At 47.0% G+C, this 6532-nt stretch overlaps 2 non-coding genes across 2 annotated transcripts; both read left to right on the forward strand.

Moving 5' to 3' along the window:
- Positions 1 to 2771: 2771 nt before the first annotated feature.
- LOC119935971 lies at positions 2772 to 2875 on the forward strand. Its single transcript, XR_005453565.1, has one exon. It is a non-coding gene; the product is annotated as a U6 spliceosomal RNA (small nuclear RNA).
- A 973-nt stretch (positions 2876 to 3848) lies between these two features.
- LOC119935933 lies at positions 3849 to 3951 on the forward strand. The gene has a single exon (XR_005453531.1). It is a non-coding gene; the product is annotated as a U6 spliceosomal RNA (small nuclear RNA).
- The last annotated feature ends 2581 nt before the right edge of the window (positions 3952 to 6532 follow it).

Genomic DNA, 6532 nt, shown 5'->3' on the forward strand with positions numbered 1-6532 from the left:
TAGGCCATGCTGCTCAATCAATCAATCAATCATATTTATTGAGCGCTTACTGTGTGCAGAGCACTGTACTAAGCGTTTGGGAAGTACAAGTTGGCAACATATAGAGACGGTCCCTACCCAACAGTGGGCTCACAGTCTAGAAGGAGGAGACGAACAAAACAAAACATATTAACAAGATAAAATAAACAGAATAGATATGTACAAGTAAAATAAATAAATAGAGTAATAAATACGTACAAACATATATACATATATACAGGTACTGTGGGGAAGGGAAGGAGGCAAGGCGGTGGGGATGGAGAGGGGAAGGAGGGGGAGAGGAAAGAGGGGGCTCAGTCTGGGAAGGCCTCCTGGAGGAGGTGATGGGGTTAGCTTGAGCGACCATCACAGTTGGCCAGGGATGGGGGCCAAGATCCCCCAGGGCTGTGAGCTGACTCCATGCCTCACTCACTCCAGCTCCCCGACAACACTTTAGAATTTCCCATCAGGGCTGAGTTAGACCTTGATGTCGGTCCCCACTCATCATCATCATCATCAATCGTATTTATTGAGCGTTTACTGTGTGCACAGCACTGTACTAAGCGCTTGGGAAGTACAAGTTGGCAACATATAGAGACAGTCCCTACCCCACTCCAGGCCCTTTGTCGTCTTGGCTCTCACAATGAGTCGAGGGCACGTGGCCCATGAGTATCTGAGCGAACTGGCTGGCTGCATGGAAAGGCAGTCCAGGGCTCACATGCTTGTGGTGGTCCAGGGTGGACTTCAGGCTGCATTGCACTAGCCATGGGGCTAGCACGGGGGATTTCCGCCTGCTCTCCTGGTGGAACTCTAGGAGCTAAGAAGATACATGGTTAGCCCTCCCTCCCTGGGCCCCAGCCCTCACAATCTCCAGGCTCCAAGGCTCCACAGTCACCAGGGAGTCTTACAAGATAATAATAATAATAATGATGGCATTTATTAAGCGCTTACTATGTGCAAAGCACTGTTCTAAGCGCTGGAGAGGTTACAAGGTGATCAGATTGTCCCACTGGGGGCTCACAGTCTTCATCTCAATTTTACAGATGAGGGAACTGAGGCCCAGAGAAGTGAAGTGACTTGCCCAAAGTCACACAGCTAATTGGCGGAGCCGGGATTTGAACCCATGACCTCTGACTCCAAAGCCCGAGCTCTTTCCACTGAGCCACGCTGCTTCTCTGGCTCACCCCTGCCCAGGTTCAACCTTTTTATTAATTGTATTTGTTAAGCACTTACCAGGCACTGTTCTAAGCTCTGGGGTAGAGACAAGCTAATCCGGTTGGACAGAGTCCATGTCCCACAGTCCTAATCCCCATTTTACAGGTGAGGTAACTGAGGCACAGAGAAGTAAACTTGCCCAAGGTCACGCAGAAGACAAGTGGCATTGCCAAGATTAGAATCCAAGTCCTTCTGACTCTCAGGCCTGTGCTCTGTCCACTATGCCAAGCTGCTTCTCACGTGCTCCCACCCGGCTGGGGCCAGGTAATAATAATAATAATGTTGGCATTTGTTAAGCGCTTACTATGTGCAAAGCACTGTTCTAAGCGCTTGCGGGGGATACAAAGTGATCAGGTTGTCCCACGAGGGGCTCACAGTCTTAATCCCCATTTTACAGATGAGGTAACTGAGGCTCAGAGAAGTTAAGTGACTTGCCCAAGGTCACACAGCAGACATGTGGCGGAGCCGGGATTCGAACCCATGACCTCTGACTCCAAAGCCCGTGCTCTTTCCACTGAGTCACGCTGCTTCTCTAAGCAGGTAAGGCACGGTGAGGCTGCAGTGTCTTAAGTTGGAGGGCACAGACATATGGAGCCTGTGGCCCCAACAGCCTCCATAACTGCAGAATCCACAAATCCCAGCATCTTCCAGAGGGCTTCTCAGTGTGTGCACAAACCCTTAGCCCCAGTCAGTCAGAATAAACTGTATTAACTGAACCCCTACTAGTGCAGGGCGCTATGCTAGGTGTCTATTTTGGACAGAGTTACATTAGTTCATTCATTCAATTGTATTTATTGTATTTATTAATTAAGGCCCTGCTGAGAGCTCACCTCCTCCAGGAGGCCTTCCCAGACTGAGCCCCTTCCTTCCTCTCCCCCCCTCCATCCCCCCCATCTTACCTCCTTCCCTTCCCCACAGCACCTGTATATATGTATATATGTTTGTACATATTTATTACTCTATTTATTTATTTATTCATTTTATTTGTACATATCTATTCTATATATTTTATTTTGTTAGTATGTTTGGTTTTGTTCTCTGTCTCCCCCTTTAAGACTGTGAGCCCACTGTTGGGTAGGGACTGTCTCTATATGTTGCCAATTTGTACTTCCCAACCGCTTAGTACAGTGCTCTGCACATAGTAAGCGCTCAATAAATACGATTGATGATGATGATGATGATGATTCAATCGTATTTATTGAGCGCTTACTGTGTGCAGAGCACTGCACTAAGCGCTTGGGAAGTACAAGTTGGCAACACATAGAGATGGTCCCGACCCAACAACGGGCTCACAGTCTAGAAGGGGGAGACAGACAACAAAACACGTAGACAGGTGTCAAAATCATCAGAACACACAGAATTATAGCTATAGGCACATCATTAACAAAATAAACAGAATAGTAAATATGTACAAGTAAAATAAATAGAGTAATAAATCTGTACAAATTACATGCTGTACTGCCTGCCCTTTTCTTGTCCGTCTACACTGTATTCTTGTTGTGGGCAGAGAACATGTCTTCCAACTGTCATATTGAATACTATTGAATGAATGAATATACTAAAGTTGAAACTTTATATATAAGATTAATATGGCCCTTGCTCAAGGATGACATGCAAATTGATTTAGCGGTCCAACTGTCATATTGTACTCTTCCGAGCACGTACTACAGTGCACTGCGCTCAATAAGCTCTCAAAAAATACAATTAATTGACTGGTGTAAAAATAAAAAAAAATAATGATGGCATTTGTTAAGCACTTATTACGTGCAAAGCACTGTTCTAAGCACTGGGGCGGGGGGGAATACAAGGTGATCAGATTGTCCCACGTGGGGCTCACAGCCTTAATCCCCATTTTACAGATGAGGTAACTGCGGCTCAGTTCCCCAAAGTCACATAGCTGACAAGTCACGAAGCTGGGATTAGAACCCATGACCTCTGACTCCCAAGCTCGTGCTCTTTCCACTGAGCCACACTGCTTGATGCATACAGGGGCTTAATGTGTGCAAGATGCTATACTGGGCACTTTTAGGGTCTATACTAGCACACTGTATGGTCCTGTACTGGGCTCCTGCAGTGTGTAGGGTGCTGTCCTGCTGCTCACTTCAACAGCACATATACATCTTCTAATCATGATGGCATTTATTAAGTGCTTACTATGTGCAAAGCACTGTTCTAAGCGCTGGGGAGGTTACAAGGTGACCAGGTTTTCCCACGGGGTGCTCACTGTTTTCATCCCCATTTTCAGATAAGGTCACTGAGGCACAGGGAAGTGAAATGACTTGCCCAAAGTCACACAGCTGACAAGTGGCGGAGGCAGGATTTGAACCCATGACCTCTGACTCCAAAGTCCAGGCTCTTTCCACTGCGCCATGCTGCTTCTCTAGACCATGAGCCCGTTGTTGGGTAGGGACCGTCTCTATATGTTGCTGACTTGTACTTCCCAAGCGCTTAGTACAGTGCTCTGTATTCAATCGTATTTATTGAGTGCTTTCTGTGTGCAGAGCACTGAACTAAGCACTTGGGAAGTGCAAGTTGGCAACATATAGAGACGGTCCCTACCCAACAACAGGCTCACAGTCTAGAAGGGGAAGACTTCAGTAAGTGCTCAATAAATACTACTGAATGAATGAATATACTAAAATTGAAACTTTATATATAAGATTAACATGGCCCTTGCTCAAGGATGACATGCAAATTCATTTAGCGGTCCATATTTTTCCCTCTATTCATCCCACTCCCCACCCCACAGCACTCTTTCACATATCTGTAATTACATTTATTTATACTAACTTCTGTTTCCCCCTCTAGACTGTGAGCTCGTTGTGGGCAGGAAATGTGTCCGTTATACTGTACTCTCCCAAGCTTTTAGTACTGTGCTCTGCAAACAGAAATCGCTCAATAAATACGATTGACTGGTGCATGTAAATATACTCAGTGTTGAAGACAGGCGCAGTTCCTTTTTGCTTCGCTCTTTCCTCTCAGCTCATTTTCTTTCTCTTCTCATTGCCTGGAAGCCTCTTTAGGCAGTTGGTGTTCCCTGGGGGGATACTGCGATGCAGCAATGATGTAATTAGGCTCGGGGACATGACAACAGGAATCATAACTTTGGGCAAGTCACTTAACTAATCTGTGCCTCAGTTCCCTCATCTGTAAAATGGGGATTCATTCATTCATTCATTCAATCGTATTTATTGAGCGCTTACTGTGTGCAGAGCACTGTTCTAAGCGCTTGGGAAGAACAAGTTGGCAACATATAGAGACGGTCCCTACCCAACAGCGGGCTCACAGTCTAGAAGGGGGACACAGAGAACAAGACAAAACATATTAACAAAATAAAATAAATAGAATAAATATGTACAAATAAAATAACTAAAGAGTAATAAATACTCTTGAGAAGTATAAATACTAATGAGAAGCAGTGTGGCTCAGTGGAAAAGAGCCTGGGCTTTGGAGTCAGAGGTCGTGGGTTCAAATCCCAGCTCCGCCACTTGTCAGCTGGGTGACTTTGGGCAAGTCATTTAACTTCTCTGTGCCTCAGTTACCTCATCTGGAAAATGGGGGTTAAGACCGTGAGCCCCCCGTGGGACAACCTGGTCACCTTGTAACCTCCCCAGCGCTTAGAACAGTGCTTTGCACATAGTAAGCGCTTAACAAATACCATTAAAAAAAAGTCCATACAAACATATATACATTCATTCATTCAATCGTATTTATTGAGCGCTTACTGTGTGTAGAGCACTGTATTAAGTGCTTGGGAAGTACAAGTTGGCAACACATAGAGACAGTCCCTACCCAACGGTGGGCTCACACTCTAGAAGGAGAACAAAGCAAAACATATTAACCAAGTAAAATAAATAAATAGAGGAATAAATACATGCAAACATACATATATACAGGTGCTGTGGGGAAGGGAAGGAGGCAAGGCGGCGGGGGGGATGGAGAGGGGGAGGAGGGGGAGAGGAAGGAGGGGGCTCAGACTGGGAAGGCTTCCTGGAGGAGGGAAGGCCTCCTGGAGGAGAATGTATATATATATATACATATATACAGGTGCTGTGGGGAGGGAAAGGAGGTAAGGCGGGGGGGGATGGGGAGGGGGAGGAGGGGGAGAGGAGGGAGGGAGCGCAGTCTGGGAAGGCCTCCTGAAGGAGGTGAGCTCTCAGTAGGATTAAGAATTAAGACTGTGAGCCCCCTGTGGGACAACCTGATCACCTTGTAACCTCCCCAGCGCTTAGAACGGTGCTTTGCACATAGTAAGCGATTAATAAATGCTATTATTATTATTATTATTACTGGGCCACACGTACTTACAGGGCGCTAGCCGAGCAGGCCAGTACTGCGGCTGCGCAGACTGGGGTTGTGCACAGTAGGCCCGAGGCCAGACAGGGCGGACCCGTAATGCGGCTGCGCAGACTTGGGGAGGAGGAGGACAACCGCGCGGGGCCGGAGCGGGTGGGGCAGTAATGCGGCTGCGCAGACCTGGAGGGGCGCACAGCTGTACAGGGCGGGAGCGGGAGGAGCGGGGCTGCGGCTGCGCAGAATTGGGGCGGAGCGCAGCGACAAGGGGGTGAAACCAGGAGGGAGGGGACTGCGGCTGCGCAGAGTGGGATCTGGAGGGAGGGGACTGCGGCTGCGCAGAGTGGGATCTGGAGGGAGGGGACTGCGGCTGCGCAGAGTGAGATCTGGAGGGAGGGGACTGCGGCTGCGCAGCTTCTGGGAGACACACACCTTTCGTTCGTTCGTTCGTTCGTTCGTTCATTCATTCATTCATTCATTCATTCATTCATTCATTCATTCATTCATTCATTCATTCATTCATTCATTCATTCATTCATTCATTCATTCATTCATTCATTCATTCATTCAATCGTATTTATTGAGCTCTTACTGTGTGCAGAGCACTGTACTAAGCGCTTGGGAAGTACAAGTGTGTGCAGAGCACTGCACTAAGAGCTTGGGAAGTACAAGTTGGCAACATATAGAGACGGTCCAACTTGTACTTCCCAAGCGCTTAGTACAGTGCTCTGCACACAGTAAGCACTCAATAAATACGATTGATTGATTGATTAGAAGGGGGAGACAGAGAACAAAACATTCATTTATTCATTCAATCGTATTTATTGAGCGCTTACTGTATGCAGAGCACTGTACTAAGCGCTTGGGAAGTACAAGTTGGCAACATCTAGAGACGGTCCCTACCCAACAGTGGGCTCACAGTCTAGAAGGGGGAGACAGAGAACAAAACATTCATTTATTTATTCATTCAATCGTATTTATTGAGCGCTTACTGTGTGCACAGCAC

Source organism: Tachyglossus aculeatus, chromosome 12 (assembly GCF_015852505.1).
Source record: "Tachyglossus aculeatus isolate mTacAcu1 chromosome 12, mTacAcu1.pri, whole genome shotgun sequence".
Classification (NCBI taxonomy): Eukaryota; Metazoa; Chordata; class Mammalia; order Monotremata; family Tachyglossidae; genus Tachyglossus; species Tachyglossus aculeatus.